Below are 18,596 nucleotides of genomic sequence, written 5' to 3'. Positions count from 1 at the left end.
TACTATATATTTCCATTTATTTGTTCGTCTCTAATTTCTGTCATTAATGTCTTTTTTTCAGAGCACAGGTTATTTACTTCCTTGGCTAAATTTATTCCTATTTTATTCTTGTTGATGTAATTATAAAGTTACTGTTTTTATTAATCTTTATATCTGACAATTTATTATTAGTGTATAGAAATGCAGCAGGTTTATATATAAAGTTTGTATCCTGCAAGTTATTCATTAATTTATTAGCACTAATTAAAAAAAAAATCACCTACCCAATTGATTTGACAATAATATTCCATTCCCCTTTGAAACATCTGTTAAAATCTCACTGAGCAGTAGTACTCAGCGAAGAACAATATAGAAAATTTTAGAGGAAAAACTTTACTAGCCACCTAAGAAGTCAGAAGGTATAACACCAATACAGAATTCTGAAAAGAATTGCTTAAAAGTTAAATTTCTTAAGAAGAAATAAACCATAATAATGAATCAAAGGGAGAAGGGAAAATATTTTGTAGAAACAGAGTGAACTCTGAACTTACATTTAAATCTCAGTAATAAAATTATATAGATTTAGGGTTAAATTCATTTAATTACTGATTAAATTTTTGAAGTTTAGTGATGTCTAAGAAAAGATTTTGAAATAGAATACAGAAATAAAATTGATATTACATAAGTGAAAGTTTAGAAAATAATGAAAATTACAGTTGGAGAAGGAAATGGCATCCCACTCCAGTGTTCTTGCCTGGAGAATCCCATGGATAGAGGAGCCTGGTGGGCTACAGTCCACAGGGTCACAAAGAGTCGAACATGACTGAATGACTACACTTACACTTAAGAAAAGATTTTGAAATAGAATACAGAAATAAAATTTATTTTACATAAGTGAGAGTTTAGAAAATAATGAAAATTACAGTTACAAATAGTGGATAGATTCATTAAATTTTGGGGCAAATGACCCTGCATATGGCATAGAGGAATGCCCACTGTGCATACAAAAATTAATTGCTGATTAATTATGGGTTAAAATGAACATCAAAAAGTCATGGCAAGATTAAAAAAAAAGAGACTGTTTCAGTAATTTTGGGCTAAAGACTTTGGAGATATATATATATATATATATATAATGCCACTTCCTTCTGGTCTGTAAGGTTTCTGCTAAAAAGTCAGCTGATATCGTTATGGGGATTCCCTAGTATGTGACTAATTGTTTTTCTTTTCCTACTTTTAAAATTCTCTTTGCCATTAAATTTTGTTATTTTAATTATGATATATCTTGCTGTTGATCTCTTTGAATTTATCTTGTTTGAAATTATCTGAGTTTTCTGGAGTAGATATCTGTTTCCCTTCTCAGGTTAGTAAAATATTCAGCCTTTTTTTTTTTTTCTTTAATTGAAATATAGTTGATTTACAATGTTATGTTAGTTTCAGGTGTATGGCAAAGTGATTCAGTTGATTATACTTATATGTGTGTGTGTGTATGTGTGTATATAATTTTTTTAGTCTTTTTCATCATTGGTTACTATAGTATCTTATGTATAGCAATGTGTATGTTTTAATCTCAAATTCCTAATTTATCTCTCCCCTTTCCCCTTTGATAACTATAAGTTTATTTTCTATGACTATGAGTCTGTCTCTTTCTTGTAAATGAGTTTATTTGTATGATTTATTTTTATATTCCACGTAACTTACTTCACATAGTATGATAATCTCTAGATCCCTCATGTTGCTGCAAGTGCTATTATTTCATTCTTTTTGTGGTTGACTAAATACTATTCCATTGTGTATATATATATATATATATATATATAACATCTTTATCCGCTCATTTATCAATGGGCATTTAGGCTGTTTCCATGTCTTGGCTGCTGTAAATAGTGAAGCTATAAACATTGGAGAGGGCATGTCTTTTTAATTATAGCTTTCTCCGGATAATATGCATAGGAGTGGGATTGCTAAATCATATGGTAACTATATTTAATGTTTTAAGGAAACTCTACAGTATACTCCACTGTGGCTATACAAATTTACAATCCCACCAACAACATAGGAAGGTTCCCTTTTATCCACACCCTCTCCAGCACTTATTGTTTGTAGATTTTTTTGATGATGGGCATTATGATCAATGTGAGATAATACCTCATTGTGATTCTGATTTGGATTTCTCTAATAATTAGTACTGATTTGCATCTTTTCGTGTGCCTGTTGATCATCTTTATGCCTTCTTTGGAGAAATGTCTCTCTAGAGTTGCTTACTTTTTTTATTGAACTTTTTATTGTGCTTTATGTATAATTTTAAAATTAACCCCTTGTTGGGATCATTTGCAATTTACTTGAATACTTAATATTCAAGTAACTTTGCCCTTTCTTCTCTTCTACTTCTAGGACCCCTATAGTTCAAATGTTGGTTTCCTTGAAATTGTCCTAAGTAAAAGTCAGTCGTATCTGACTCTTTGTGACCCCATGGACTATACAGTCCATGAAATTCTCTAAGCCAGAATACTGGAGTGGGTAGCCTTTCCCTTCTCCAGGGGATCTTCCCAACCCAGGGATCGAATGCAGATTGAATCCAGGTCTCCCACATTGCAGGTGTATTCTTTACCAGCTGAGCCACCAGGGAAACCCAAAACGTTCCTTAAAATGTCCTCAGATTTTTAGTTTTGTTTTTTTCTTTTAGCAAAGAAATTTTTTTGACTGGGTCATTTTCACTATTCTGTCTTCCAGATCACTTATCTTTTGTACTCTTTTGTATCATCTAATCTACCCTTCTCTCCCTCTAGTGTATTTTTCATTTGAATTGTTATATTCAATATCTTGGATTAGCTATTTTTTTTAAAACTCTTTTGTTGAAATTCTTTGTTCCTCCATTTTTCCCCAAGTTTGGTTGGCATTTGTATGGTTATTACTTTGAATCTTGATCAGGTAAATTATTTATCTCTGCTCATTAGACTTAACAGAGGTTAAAATTGCCCCCTACCGTCCTGGAATTTTTATCTCATTCCTGTATTTGTGACTGTTTTTCAGTCTCATTTTATTTGACTTCCTGTTTGTTTTTATGACTTAGGGTACACAGTTACCTTCCTGGTCTTGAAGATTTGGCCCTGTTAGGAGTACCCTCTATGATGGTGTGGGTGCCAAGTGGAGTAGGATTTCTGTGGCTAGAGTGGGCATGTACTAGGCGTGTCCCAGTGTGCACAAGACCAAAGTTACTTTGGCAGGACTTCTGGAGCTGGAGCAGGAGGGACTGAGGTTTTTCCTAGGATGTGCTGGGCCACACTGGAGCTATCTCACCAGGATTTCTGGAGCTAGAGTATGCGTGAGCCAAGGGCATGCTGGGGTGACCTCGGTAGACCAGCTAGAGTGCCAGGTGCTTTATAAACCGCTGCCTCTGCACTGAGAGCAAATGGGGCTGTGTATTAGCCCTTTAAGTGTGGAGTTATGGGTTTCCTACAGTCCCCTGACTCTCCTGGATGTAAGCCCTGTTATTTTTCAACACTAGATATTATAGTGGCTTGTCTTCCTTGTGCAAGTCCAATGGGTTTGGGTACCTGAAGTGGGACTGGAACCCTCATTTTTTAGGGAAGACCTTCATGTTTATCTCTATGCTTTTGCTCCATTCTCATTTTTAGCAAGACTGAATTTCTCTACTTTAAGTTCCTATTGAACATTTAGAAAAATGTAAAATCTTGTTTCCATGAACCACAGTGGTTGAGAACACTTCTATATCTGTTACTTTACATTCTCAAGGAGTGATTATTGATTATACAGTTTAACTAGCCAATACATGATCCAATAAACTATAGTCAGAGGGATAAAATTCCAACATGGCTGCCTATCTTTGCTTCTTTTTCGGTAGATTATGGCATGTGTACATGGTGAGTTGCTCAGTCATGTCAAACTTGTTGCAATCCCATGAAATGCAGCTTACCAGGCTCCTCTGACCATGGAATTTTCCAGGCAAGAATACTGGAGTGGGTTGCCACTTCCTCCTCCAGTGGATCTTCCCAATCCAAGGATTACACCCACATCTCCTGCATTGGTAGGCAGATTCTTTACCACTGAGTCACTTGGGAAGACTGCATTTATTCACAAAAATAGAGTTGGGTTGTACACTAAGAATCTGTTACACTATATTTGGCAATGCAGTGTGTATAGGGTATGTGATAGAGCTAGTAGGGGTAAGATGTCAAATCTAATATTTCCAAGTTGAGGAGTTAGAAAAATTATAGTACTGATGTCAGAACTAGGCAATTAAAAAATAGTTTGGAGAGGAAGATTGGTAATAATAGATTATGGAACTGTAAGAGACACATTGTGGATTCAGTTTGGAGAAAACTGAGCCATTTATCATTGGATCATAATAGTTTTTCCCTTGATATGTGAGAAACTGACCCTGACAAAGATTTGTCTGAATAAAAGAGCTCTCATATCTTGATTCCTCAATCTAACATACCAACTCCTTTCCTCTTCTGCAAGATTTATGTAGATAAATCAGATTAACATTTTCCTCTGGCTGTCTTCTTAGGTATAATTAACAAAGCTCACTGACTGACACTTGAAACTGAATAACAGGTAAAGTTGCACAAATTCAAGAAAAATATGAGTCATTTAAGATCAGTTCAGTTCAGTCGCTCAGTTGTGTCCGACTCTTTGCAATGCCATGAACCCCAGTATGCCAGGCCTCCCTGTCCATCACCAACTCCTGGAGTTTACCCAAACTCATGTCCATTGAGTCGGTGATGCCATACAACTGTTTCATCCTCTGTCGTCCCCTTCTCCTCCTGCCCTCAATCTTTCCCAGCATCAGGGTCTTTTCCAATGAGTCAGCTCTTCGCATCAGGTGGCCAAAGTATTGGAATTTCAGCTTCAACATTAGTTCTTCCAATGAACACCAGGACTGATCTCCTTTAGGATGGACTGGTTGGATCTCTGTGCAGTCCAAGGGACTCTCAAGAGTCTTCTCCAACACCACAGTTCAAAAGCATCAATTTTTCAGTGCTCATCTTTCTTTACAGTCCAACTCTAACATCCATACATGACTACTAGAAAAACCACAGCCTTGACTAGACGGATCTTTGTTGGCAAAGTAATGTCTCTGCTTTTTAATATGCTGTCTAGGTTGGTCATCACTTTCCTTCCAAGGAGTAAGCATCTTTTACTTTCATGGCTGCAATCACCATCTGCAGTGATTTTGGAGCCCCCAAAAGTGTTAAAATAGTTATCTGAAATGAAAAGTATAGTTTGGGAAACTAGTACTTATATGGTATATATAATCTTGCCATTAGTATAAGCTTACCATATAATGGGCTCAAAAATTTACTCTGAATCTAGGAAAATTGAACCACAGTACAGAAAGAGTGAGAGTGCAAGTCTCTCGGTTATGTTCAACTCTTTGTGACCCTGTGAACTTTAGCCCGGCTGGTCCTCTGTCTATGAAATTTTCCAGGCAAGAATACTGGAGTGGGTTGTCATATCCTTCTCCAGGAGATCTTCCTGACCCAGGCAATCAAACCCAGGTCTCCCACATTGCAGGCAGGTTCTTTACTGTCTGAGCCTTCAGAGGAAGTGCTGCCCACTCCAGTATTCTTGCTTGGAGAATTCCATGGACAGAGGAGCCTGGCAGGCTACAGTCCCTGGAGTTGCAAAGAGATGGACATGATTGAGCAACTAACATTTTCACTTTCACATAGTACAAATCATGAATATTTTTCTTGAAAAGTTTTGTTTTTTCAATTTTATTGATAATAGATAGGTACCAGAAATGTTTGATCTGGCACTTAATCTGTATATACTGTGGACAGCTGGGTTATATGCTTTATACCTTATAGTTATATGGAATTTAAAGGATATGATTCATAAGTACAATTATAATTGACTTTGTTAGAAATTCAAGCAATGTATGTTACAGAAGTACCAGATATTATTGTTACAATTTTCACCTTTATGTATCTTCTTAATAAGATATTTATATTCAAAGTGAAAACGCTCTAGTTATGTCCATTTTCTAAAACTAAAAACACACAAAAAAAGAAGTCATTACAGAATTAAACATGACAATGTTTATCAGAAATTGAAATATGAGAATTTACACATGATAACATGTTTTGTGTGCAATAATAGCTCATCAAAATCTAATTTAATCAAATATTTAAAGAGGTAATAATTAATTTTTAAAGAATTGAAGTAAAACACAACTAGAAAAAATATGTTATTGTTTATTTTTAATGCCAGAACAGAATTCCTGATGCAATTTTAATATTTCATTAAGGCATTAACTTTCATATTATGAGTTTTATCCAAGGTTTTAATGTTTGATGATATATTTTTTCTTCCTAAGAAATGTTAGAATTTTATGACATAGCACTGGTGGATGATGACAGTGCTATTTTCCCATCCATTTGAGTATGCTCTATTATCACTAAATTACTAGGACTTAAGCAGATTAAGGAAAGCATATTGGCCTTTGTTAGAAACATAACTTTATGTATAGTGCTCCTTATATTATGGGAATTATGCAAAAACATTTTGCTAGATGCTTTTCTTCAAAATTTTTCTTATTCTAGATCACTCTTAAATGTTCAAGTTATAATAAGAATGCTCCTTTAAATTTGTCTTGCCTTTTTTCATTAGTTTCAGGATACAGTATGTTTCTCACACTGAACATTTGCCTCTGAATTTTGGAAAACTTGTTTAACTCTCTCTTGTTTCAGCCATACTTAAAACCATAAATTACGAAAATTGAAAGAGTATACACACATTAACATGGCTGTGGAAATAGTATTTGGCAGAAGAATGCATGTTAGATGAATGTTTGAAAAAAAAATTAAGATTAAAAGGAGAAAAAAAGCAAAGAAAATGACTCCTAAAACTGACAGATGAAGACACCATATACTTGCAGTTTTCATCTGTGAGATGCAAAAAGACATGCATACAGAATTGTACTCATTTTAAGACTTTAGTTTTCTTTTTTTTTGCACACTTTACCCTGACTCTGATTTGTGACTTTTCTGTTTTATCACTGATATATTTATATTCTGCCAGACTTGAAAACTTAGTCATCTGTGACTCCACTGGCTGCTTTCAGCTCTGTAACCAATAAGTCATGAAATGTTTTATTTTATTCAAAGAGAGGCTATAGTTTCACAGTGTGTAGATAGATTTCTGAGAACAATCTTTGCCCAGAAGTAGGAAATAATTAGTCTTCTACTGGGCACTACCTTTGTCCTGCTTAATAAGCCTTCAAAGTAAGAACCAAAAGTATAAAATTGTCTCTAAAAATTTTGACTGTTTCAGAATATAGCTTGAAAATATTTATGAGAATATAAAAAATATCTAGTACCATCAAATTAAGATTCACAATGTAAAGTATCTGATAAAAAATGACCAGGCATGCAAAAAAAAAAAACAACAATAAACAACTTATAAGATGCTAAACCAATCAGTTGAAACTGCCCCCAGACTGACACAGATGGTAAATTAACAGAAAAGGACATTAAACTGTTGTTATAACAGCTATTCCAAATGTTTAAAACAATGATAAGAGAATAACAAATGTAGAGAAGACCCTAACTGGGCTTCTAGAGAAAAAGTAGAATGTGTGAGGTGTAAAATACAATGGATGGGATTAATGATGCTAGAAATTGCAAAACTAAATTAAGAAGTTGTATACATGGAGATATAACTAAAGAAACAATCAAAAATAAATCACAAAGAGAATAATTTTTTTTAACATGCACAGATTATCAGGTATCTGTGGCATCAAGATAGCTAATACATATTTAATTAGAGTCTTTCAAAGAGGATTTGGATGAAAACATATTTGAACAAAATAGGCCAAATTTTTCCAAATATAATAAGATAGTAACCTGTAGCACCAAGAAGCTCAATGGACACCAATGGATACCTACATAAACACATACAGTAAGAAAGAAGACTGTAAGAGGCACATCACAACAGAAATGCTGATAAGTTTAAAAAAAAAAAAAAAACTTAATGGAAGCAATTTTCTTATCAAAAACTAGGCAAACGGAAAGACAGAGGAGTGATGTATTTATAGTATTTAAAGGAAAAACTGTCAACCTAGTATTCTATGTCTAGCAATAATATATATCAAAACAAAGGCAAATAAAGATATTTTAAGACAGTAAAAAATCATCAACATATTTACACTATAAAAAAATATTAAAGCACATTTATTTGAAGGAAAATGCAGATAGCAAGATAAAATCTGAATCTATAAAAAGGATTAAAGAGCACCAAAAAGGGTGTCTTTGAGAAGATATGTATTATAAACACTAAAACAAGCATTAAAACATTAAAACAGTTACAGCTAATTATTCAACTATGGAGTTAAAAATGGAATCATAAAAAATATTCTATTTTAAAAAGCAATTTTTTTTGGTAAACCAACCTTTTTTTTAACCAAAAAACCAACCTTTTTTGGTAAACAAACCTATATATTTAATAATATATATTATATATAACATATATATATATTTTAAAAATAGATAAAAGTAAAATGATAAAAGATTAGCTATGCTAACATTAATAATAAGACAGATGGAGTAGCTCTTAAATATCAAAGTAGATTTTAAAACTGAGATAATGTATCATTTAGTAATTAATGGTTGAATTCATTAAGATATATAAATTGAGTCATATATGCATCTAATAGCAAAACTTCAAAATACATGAAGCAAAAACTGATAAAACTACAGATAAGTAGATAAATCTATAATTATGGTCAGATTTTTTAATAGCCCTCACTCAGTAAATCAATAGATCATATAGACAAAAAGACTCAGGAATAGAGAAGATTTGAGCAACAGTATAAACCAGCTTGACCTGATTGCCATTTAGAGAACTCCACCCAACAACAGCAAAATATGCATTTTTTTTCCATGTATGCAAAACACATTTACAAAATATACAAAATATATTTCTATATGCTAGTATTGAAAAACTGGAAAGTAGGAAAGAAAACCTGTATAGTAGCATTGAGATATGAAATAATTAGGGATAAATCTGACAAATACTGTGAAAGATCTGCATATTGAATCCTCTAAGATACCGCTCAATAAAAGGAGAGATTCATCATGGATATGCAAAGGTCCCAATATTAAGATGCCAATTTTCTTAAAATTGATGTGTGGTTTGGCTCAGATGGTAAAGCGTCTGCCTGCAATTTGGGAAACCTGGGTTCGATCCCTGGGTCAGGAAGATCCTCTGGAGAAGGAAATGGCAACCCACTCCAGTACTCTTGCCTGGAGAATTCCATGGACGGAGGAGCCTGGCAGCTTACAGTCCACGAGGTAGCAAAGAGCCGGACAGGACTGAACGACTTCACTTTCTTTTTTCACTTTCACCTTTAGTGAAGTTGAGAACAATCTGGTAGGATATGTAGGATTTTTTTGTTGACAAAATTTGATAATTTGATTTTAAATTTATATAAATAGCCAAAATAACTTTTAAAAGGTAGAATAAATTTGGAAGACTAATATTTCAAGTCCAGATTTCAAGACATAAAACTTCCCTGAGAGAGTTGTGGTACTGGTATAGCTAAGAAGAGTGGATCTATGAAACAGAATAGGGACTTCAGAAATAGATACACATAAAATTTTTGAAAAAGGAATAAAGGTAACATAGTGGAGAAAATATTTTATGAAAAATGGTATACCTAAAATATTGCATACCCATATGGTAAAATTGCTATTCAATATACATCTTTCCGTATATGATATGTAAAAAATTAACTCAGAGTGAAGCAGAGATCTTAATGTGAAATTGAAATTATATAGCCATTTTGGAAAATAGTTTGGCAGTTTCTTAAACAGTTAAGCACACATCTACCATATAATCTAGCCATTCCACCCAAGTATTTACCCGAGAGAAAGAAAGCATATGTTCACATACAAATTTTTATAGGAATGTTCATATGTGCTTTATTTCTAATAACCAAAACCTGAAAATAACCCAAAAATCCATCAACATGTAAGTGGATAAGCAACAGAAAACTATTTAGAAACAAAAAAGTAAACTGCTGAAATATGCTATAACATGGATAAATCTCAAAATAATTTTGGGGAGTAAAAGAATCCAGACCATAAAAAAGAGCCCCTAACTTATGAGACCACGTATTAAAAAGTTTAAGAAATGCATTGTTATGTATACTAACTAGAAGTAGAACAGGTTTTGTTAGATTTGATGGGGGATGAGAGGATTGAGGGATAAGAGGGAGGGATTAGGAAGAGCTAAAATAAAAATATTGTGATTGATTGTGGTGATGGTTTCATGGGGATATATACATATTTAGGTATAAGTGCAGTTTATTATGTATCAATTATATCTCAGTAATTCTGTTTAAAAATACAGAACTAATCAGGACCAGGAAATAACAGAAAGCAGAATACTTATTTGAAGCAGATGTACTTGGAAGTCTCTAGACTAGAGAATGGTTCTTTCTCTTGGTCTCTAGACCTAATCACTAGAATGGATGAACTCCAGCCATTCCTACCCCATCTTTGTCTCTTTTTCCAGACTCAAATCCTGAGACACACAGAGAAACATAAGGACACAGAGACAGAAGGACAAACATTCCTTTTCCTGACTTGAGTCACGAATATACCATTTGCTTAGGAGAAGACAGATTATTTTGGTTTGAAGTCTCCATGCCTATTTTAGAGTTTGAAAGCCCCAAAGGAAGGCTGGAATATTATGAAAAGAGGAACAAATGGCTAACTTAACATCTTCACCTAAGTAACCATATTTATTCCAATTCACTCAAGATTCAACAAATTGTACTGATTGTCCACTCCATCCATGAAAAGCAGCATAAACTGATGAAAGACAAAGTGCTACCCTCCTTGGGAAGTAGTACAGTAGGGGAAATGTATTGATCATATATATGGTGGCACAGACGGTAAACAATCTCATGCAACGTGGGACACCCAGGTTTGATCCCTGGGTCAGGAAGATCCCCTGGAGAAGGACATGGATAACCACTCCAGTGCGTGTGTGTGTGTATACACACACATACTTAGCACGCATATATAAGAGTGCTAAATTGCTTCAGTGGTGCTCAGTGGTGTGAGACCCCAAGGACAGTAGCCTGCCAGGTGCCTCTGTGGGATTCTCCAGTCTAGTATACTGGAGTGGGTAGCCATACCCTCCTCCAGGGGATCTTCCTGACTCAGGGATTGAATCTGCATCTCCTGCATTGGCAGGCAGCTTCTTTATCACTAGAGCGCTACCTGGGAACACACACACACACACACACACACACACACACACACACATATGAAGAGGGAATGTGAATACTCATTTGGGTTCTCCTCTAAGTTTTATGTTCTGCAAAAATCCATGAAAATACCTCACAGCTTGAGCCAGCACAGATGCAAGAAGTGAAGGGAAAGTCACAGGCCCATAAAAATAAAAAGAGGAAGCATTGTATGGGTAATAAATACCTGGAATACTTGGCAATAGGCATTTAGTAAAGAGAATTGGAGTAAAACAAGCTCCTTTAAATATAGCTAAACACAGAAGAGTGCTCAATTGCAAATTAAAAGTTTAAGCACTTTCTGGAAATAAGAAAACAAAACCTTCCTGCAAGTAAAGCAGAATAGCATGAGCCAAAGTCAGTTCAGGATCAGAATTTTTGTGGAGGAGAAAAGTAGTGTCTAAAGCAGACCAGAATGGACTTCTGAAGATCTTACAGTTCACTGCTGCTACTGCTAAGTCATTTCAGTCGTGCCCGACTCTGTGCGACCCCATCCCTGGGATCCTCCAGGCAAGAACACTGGAGTGGGTTGCCATTTCCTTCTCCAGTGCAAAAAGTGAAAAGTGAAAATGAAGTTGCTCAGTCATGTCCGACTCTTCACGACCCCAGGGACTGCAGCCTACCAGGCTCCTCCGTCCATGGGATTTTCCAGGCAAGAGTACTGGAGTGGGGTGCCATTGCCTTCTCTGTATAGTTCACTAGATAGGGAGAATTATGCAAGAGGTCAGTGCATAATACTTATAGGTGGGAAAAAACTATGCTGAAAAATCTGTCACTTATGAATGACAGAAATGAAGTTCTCTCTTCATGTTTTGAACTATTCAATATTGGTAATATTAGTAATTTCCTTACATGTGTATTGAGAGGTAGTTACTAATATTATACAAGGAAAAACTGTACAAACAAGGTCTCAATGATCCATATAACCATGATGGTGTGAATACTCACGTAGAGACAGACATCCTGGAATGTGAAGTCAAGTGGGCCTTAGGAAGCATCACTACAAACAAAGCTACTTAAAATCCTAAAAGATGATGCTGTTAAAGTGCTGTACTCACTATGCCAGCAAATTTGTAAAATTCAGCAATGGCCAAGGGCTGGAAAAAGCCAGTTTTCATTCCAATACAAAGAAGGGCAATGCCAAAGAATGTTCACATTACTGTACAATTGCACTCATTTCACATGTTAGCAAGATTATGATCAAAATTCTTCAAGCTACGCTTTTAGCCGTACATGAATCGAGAGCTTCAGATCTACAAGTTGGATTTAGAAAAGGCAGAGGAAACAGATCAAACTGCCAACATCCATTGGATCATAGAAAAAGCAAGGAAATTCCAGAAAAACATCTACTTCTGCTTCATTGACTATGCTAAAGCCTTTGACTGTGTGGATCACAACAAACTGGAAAATTCTTAAAGAAACAGGAATACCACACCACCGCACCTACCTCCTGAGAAACCTGTATGCAGGTCAAGAAGCAAGAGTTGTAACCGGATATGGAACAACAGACTGGTTTCAAATTGGGGAAGGAGTACATCAAGGCTATATATTTTCACCCTGCTTATTTAACTTATACCCCGAGTACATCATGCGAAATGCTGGGCTGGATAACTCCCAAGCTGGAATCAAGAGTGCTGGCAGAAATATCAACAACTTCAGGTGTGTAGATGAAACTACCCTAAAGGCAGAAAGTGAAAAATAGCTAAAGAGCTGCTTAATGAAAGTGAAAGAAGAGTGTGAAAAAGCTGGCTTAAAACTCAACATTCAACAAGTTAAGATCATGGCATCCAGTACCCACATTTCATGGCAAATAGATGGGGAAATAATGGAAACAATGAGAGACTATTTTTTGTGGCTCCAAAATCACTGCAGATGGTGACTGCAGCCATGAAATTAAAAGACACTCACTCCTTGGAAGAAAAGCTATGACCAACCTAAACAGCATGTTAAAAAGCAGAGACATTACCTTGATGACAAAGGTCCATCTTATCAAAGCTTTGGTTTTCCAGTAGCCATGTATGGATGTGAGAGTTGGACCATAAAGAAGGCTAAGAACACTGAAGAATTGATACTACTTTTGAATGGTGGTGTTGGAGAAGACTCTTGAGAGTCCCTTGGAATCTCACTCAGTTACCTACACTTTGTTAATTCTCATTTATATTAGCTATATAGTAAACATATATATATATATATATTCATAGTTTCTTTGTGTATATTCATGATGTCTCTACTAATGAAATTCTTCAGTTATGATCATCACTAAATATCTATGCTAAAAGGAGCATGAGATGGACACAATATCTCACTTATTAGTCCTCACTTTCTCCACATTGCCCAAGCCACGTGTGAGGCACATATTTGTTGAATAATAAAAATCATTTGAGTGAATTCCATCTAAATACAGTAATCAGGATTCAGGTAGCCAGTCAGCTTTTAAGGCAGTGGGGAGATGTTACCTAGTTACATGAGCAATTTATTCCTAATTAAATTTAGCAAAGAGATAGACCTCTTGAATCTCTAATATGTAGAGTTCTATAAGCTTGAAGCTGTTCTTCCTGGCCTTCAATGTGAAGTTGTCCCATGTATTTTTGAAGAACATTTCTTACTATACCTTGTCAGTATAAATAGAATTATATATTGCATGTGTATATTTATAAACATATTCATTCAAGATAGATATGTATAATTGTATGTGTATACATACACATACAATGATATCAAAGCTGTGGTTTTTCTATTAGTCATGTATGAATGTGAGAGTTGGATCATATAAAGCTGAGTGCCAGAGAATTGATGCTTTTGACTTGTGGTGTTGCAGAAGACTCTTGAGAGTACCTTGGACTACAAGGAGTCAATTCTAAAAAAAATCAGTCCTGAATATTCACTGGAAGGACTGATGCTGAAGCTGAAGCCCTAATACTTTGACCACCTGATGCAAAGAACTGACTCATTGGAAAAGACCCTGATGCTGGGAAAGATTGAAGGCAGGAGAAGAGGGGGATGACAGAAGATGAGATGGATGGATGGCATCACCGACTCGATGGACATGAGTTTGAGCAAGCTCCAGGAATGGGTGATGGACAGGGAAACCTGGCATACTGCAGTCCATGAGGTCGTAAAGAGTTGGACACGACTGAACTGAACTGATATACATATTTATTATTTTCATATTTAACTTATAAAGGGTCAGTAAAACAAACCAACAAATCACAGTTTTGCTTTTAGTAAACCCTGGGAGTTTTTTCTTCTGATACATGCAATAAATAACGTGTCTTTGCATGAACAAATGCACATGCAGTACAGGATATGCTCATTCAGAATGAGGTACAGCCTTTTCTTTATTCAACATTTCTTCAGTTCTGTATTTTTGGGAAGATTATTGATCTTTTTGTAGTGTGCATATACCAAGTTAATATATCCTAATTATCACACATTATTCAAAGTTTAAAATAATGCAAACAATAAAACAAAGTCCTTGCTGGCTAACTTTCACCCTCATAGTTTTTAATGGAGGCCTCTCTAATCAGGAATTTGAGTCCTTCAACTGCTGAACTAGCAAACTGTTTGCAAGTTACATATGGTATTGGCCGAAACTGCAGACTTTGCAAGATTTTCCAAGAATTTCAGAAATTGCACAAAAGGAAATATTAAGTGTATCCAGTAGTAAAGGTATGATGAGGAGGACACATTCAATGGCAGAGTAAATTCGTTCAGAAAAAGAGCAGCACAGGCAATCAAGATAACCAGTGTTACCACATAACTGTGAAAGGTATTGAAAAATCCTTGCCTCCATCTTTACTAGAGATAAACTCATCACTTCACAGCTCAAGCCATCTAAAATAGAAAATGCTTGATTCTTAGTCTCTCACAAATGGGTGCAATAACAAACCAAGTAAAGGAAACATTTTTCAATGGTCAGAAAAGCCACGTTCCACGGTCCCCTCACCCCCTCTTCTCAGAAATCCTTCAAACCAATCATGATCTCCATAATAGCTTTGGACCAGCAACTTAGCAAACTAATAATCGCAACTTCTGACTCAGAGGCATTTCTTTCCATTTGGAAATACTGCAGGCAAGGACTTCTTTTTGGAAAAAAATAATTATAGAAGGTAAATAATGTCATAAGTAAGCAATGTGAATTGTGAATACAATAGCATCCTGATGACGAAGAGGAAAAATGCATGCCTGGCTTTGCCAGGCCCTATGCAGCAATGGCCTTTATAGAAGTTGGGAATGATTGGGTTGGCCAGAGTCCGTTTTGTTGTGCATGGAGCTTCCTGTTGGCTGGCCTGACATAGGATGTTATTAAGCAATTCGAGCTGGAACATTATTATTCTCCATGAAGAATTTAAAGAAGATCTTGACTTGAGCCTATTGCAAGAGGAGTCATGCTGTGCCATGCAGTATAAAAATATCATCAGTCTTATGCCACTGGCACATTCAAGCACCTAGTGGGATAAGCCAGGCACCAATGTTCAAGGTTTTATATAAGGTAACAGCTGCTTTGGTCAGACAGTTAATTAAATATGTTAATTTCCCATACAACCAACAGTAGCGACAACAGATCAAAGAGGGATTTTATGACATTTCTGGGTTCCCTCTTATACCCAAGAGGATGGCTTGTGCCCACATCATCTCCTGGTCTCCTTTGTGCAGTAATGCTGCTTTTCCCCTTTAGAAACGGCCCTGTTCTATGACACTGCAAATATTGTACATGCTTTGGTACCATACTAACTATTGCCAATTGTCACCACTCCAGTCTTGAAAGGCTATTTGGGTCTGATCCCAAGCTAGTGTTTGGTTAGTCAGTAAATATCACAAATCATGCTGAAGGCAGGGAATGGGCTTTTTCTCCATTTGTGTCATTCTGGCTTGGCATTTATGTTTTATCTTTGTGGAATTGATAGAGCACAGATTGTAAATCCATGTAAGAGCAATGACTAGATTCCATCCTAGGCATGAAGTTGCATCAAAAGATTGTTCTAGATAGTGTTATGAGCTAATCATATGGAGTGCACACATCTGAGAATACATTATTTAAACATAATAATATGCAAATGTGCTTTCTGGCAATATGTGATACTGTGAAAGGAAGGAAATGTTCTCACTTAATTCATGAAAAGAAGTAATCACAATATCCAGGCGTTATAAATACAACAATGACGTGGAACCATTTATAATATTTTTGTGTCATAAAGGAATCTTTGAAGATTGTAATAGAGATGGAAATCTGATAATGCAATTGCTTTTATGTACCTCAACAAAAGTTTCAGAGAACCTACACTCTGGAAGAACAGTTGGATCAGGTTAAGTGTTAGTGATTGCAATTTTGGTGGAAATATTTATCAGCCTACAAGTTTGTCAAGGAACTTCAAAAAGCCCATGCTTGTTGATTAGATAATCATCAGTAAAATACCTCTATTCTCGTGTCTAATGCCACTTCTTTAGGAGATAGGGTTTTTGTATAGCACATGTATTTTCATATTGCTTAAAAATATCTACCATCTATATCATTAAATATGAATGCAGAGTGAGATGGTAGGAAAGGCTAATGAAGCAGAATTTGTTATAGTTGCTAGCTTGTATCTAATGTCTCACTTGTAAAATGAGGAGTCTGTGGAAACGAACTTTAAGATAACATCCTGGACCGATTTTCTACCTGAGGAAGTATGAAAAAATCAAAATCTTCTGAGCTACCACAAATCAGCTGGTGATTTTTAACAACTACTCTGAGTCTCAAAATTCAATGTCTAAGGACATAATATGTGAATATAGTTAGTGAATTACAAAATGCTCCAAAATGCTATTAATGAAAGTCTTTACATTTTTAAGATTCATAGTTCATTCCTTCAATGAAGATATAAATTTGTTTATTTAAAAATCACAGAAGAGTGTTATTGGTATAGTTCACTCTAAGTCCAAAGGCCAGAAGTTCTAATGTCCAAGGTTAGAAAAAGATGGATGTCCCAGATTAAGAAGTCAGAATTTACTCTTCATCTTCATGTTTGTTTCAGGCCCCAGCACACTGGATGATGCCTGCCCATATGGATGGGGGCAGATTGCTTTACTCAGTTTACTGAATCAAATGCTAATCTCTTCCAGAAGTACCCACACAAACACACCCATGAATGGGATTTTACTAGCTATCTGGGCATCTTTTGTTAACACAAAACTAACCATCACACATAACTATTAACTTATCTTCCTTCTAATGTCATCAAGGGGATCAGTGAGAAATCCAATATGGGAGATCAGAGTCAATATCACAGAGCTGAGGGGGATTTTCGGGACCAGTGAGGAGAAAAATCTAACATCCAGTTGTTTGATTTTGAAATTTTATGTCCATTGTAGTTTCCTCCTGAGGGAACAAGTGTAGATTTAAAATGTGACTACAGAATACATAAAATATCTTACTGGTTGGGGGAAGAAAAGGGGCTGATTCTGAAAATTGTAGAATTATAATCTTCAAATCAACTGTCAGCAACATTAAATATATGGTTTATAGGCCATTAGGAAAATAATAATGACAGTTGATATGAAACTGTCTACTCTGCTGAACAGGCAGCTAAAGAATGAGAGGTACAAGCAGACAGCAATTTCCCAAGGTCAGCGTTACTGTATTGTGTATTAGGGCTCTCCAGAGACGTAGAAACAACAATAGAGATATAGATATCCTATATATCTATCTAAAGAGATTATACAATGTTGGAAGATATTGGGACTGCTCAGCTTCCATAATTATGTTAGCCAGCTGCAAGCTGGAGACCAGGAAATGTGGTGGTATGGTTCAAAGGCCTAAGAGCCAGAGAATCAATGGTATAGATTCCAGTCCAGGTCTGAAGACCTGAGACCAGGAACATTGAGAGCAGAAGATCAATGTCCCAACCCAGGCAGACAGGGGCAATTCAAAACATTCTCCACCATTTTGTTCTCGCAGGCTCTTAACAGATTGGATAATGCCCACCCGCACCGGGTAGGGCCATCTGTTGTACTCAGTCACCAATTCAAATGCTAATCTCTTCTAGAAACACTCTCAGAGACACAGGAATATTTAAACAATATCTAGGCATCCCTTGGCCAATCAAATTGACACATAAAATTAACCGTAAGAGCTGAGCATGTAGATCCAAGGTCTGGTGACAAAATGATGCTTTGTTTGGGATTTCCTTGGCAGTACCAAGATAAACAAGGTTGAGCTGATTTTTCAAAGGAACTGAAGATTAAAACAGTAAAGATTCCACAGCTGCCAAACCATGTGATTTCAGTTTATGAGTAAGAATTTATGCAAACTTGAAATGTTTCCTAGGCACTTTAGATAGTGACTGCTATCTTA

This window comes from Dama dama, chromosome 33 (assembly GCF_033118175.1).
Source record: "Dama dama isolate Ldn47 chromosome 33, ASM3311817v1, whole genome shotgun sequence".
Taxonomy (NCBI): Eukaryota; Metazoa; Chordata; class Mammalia; order Artiodactyla; family Cervidae; genus Dama; species Dama dama.
This window is presented reverse-complemented; position numbering follows the sequence as displayed.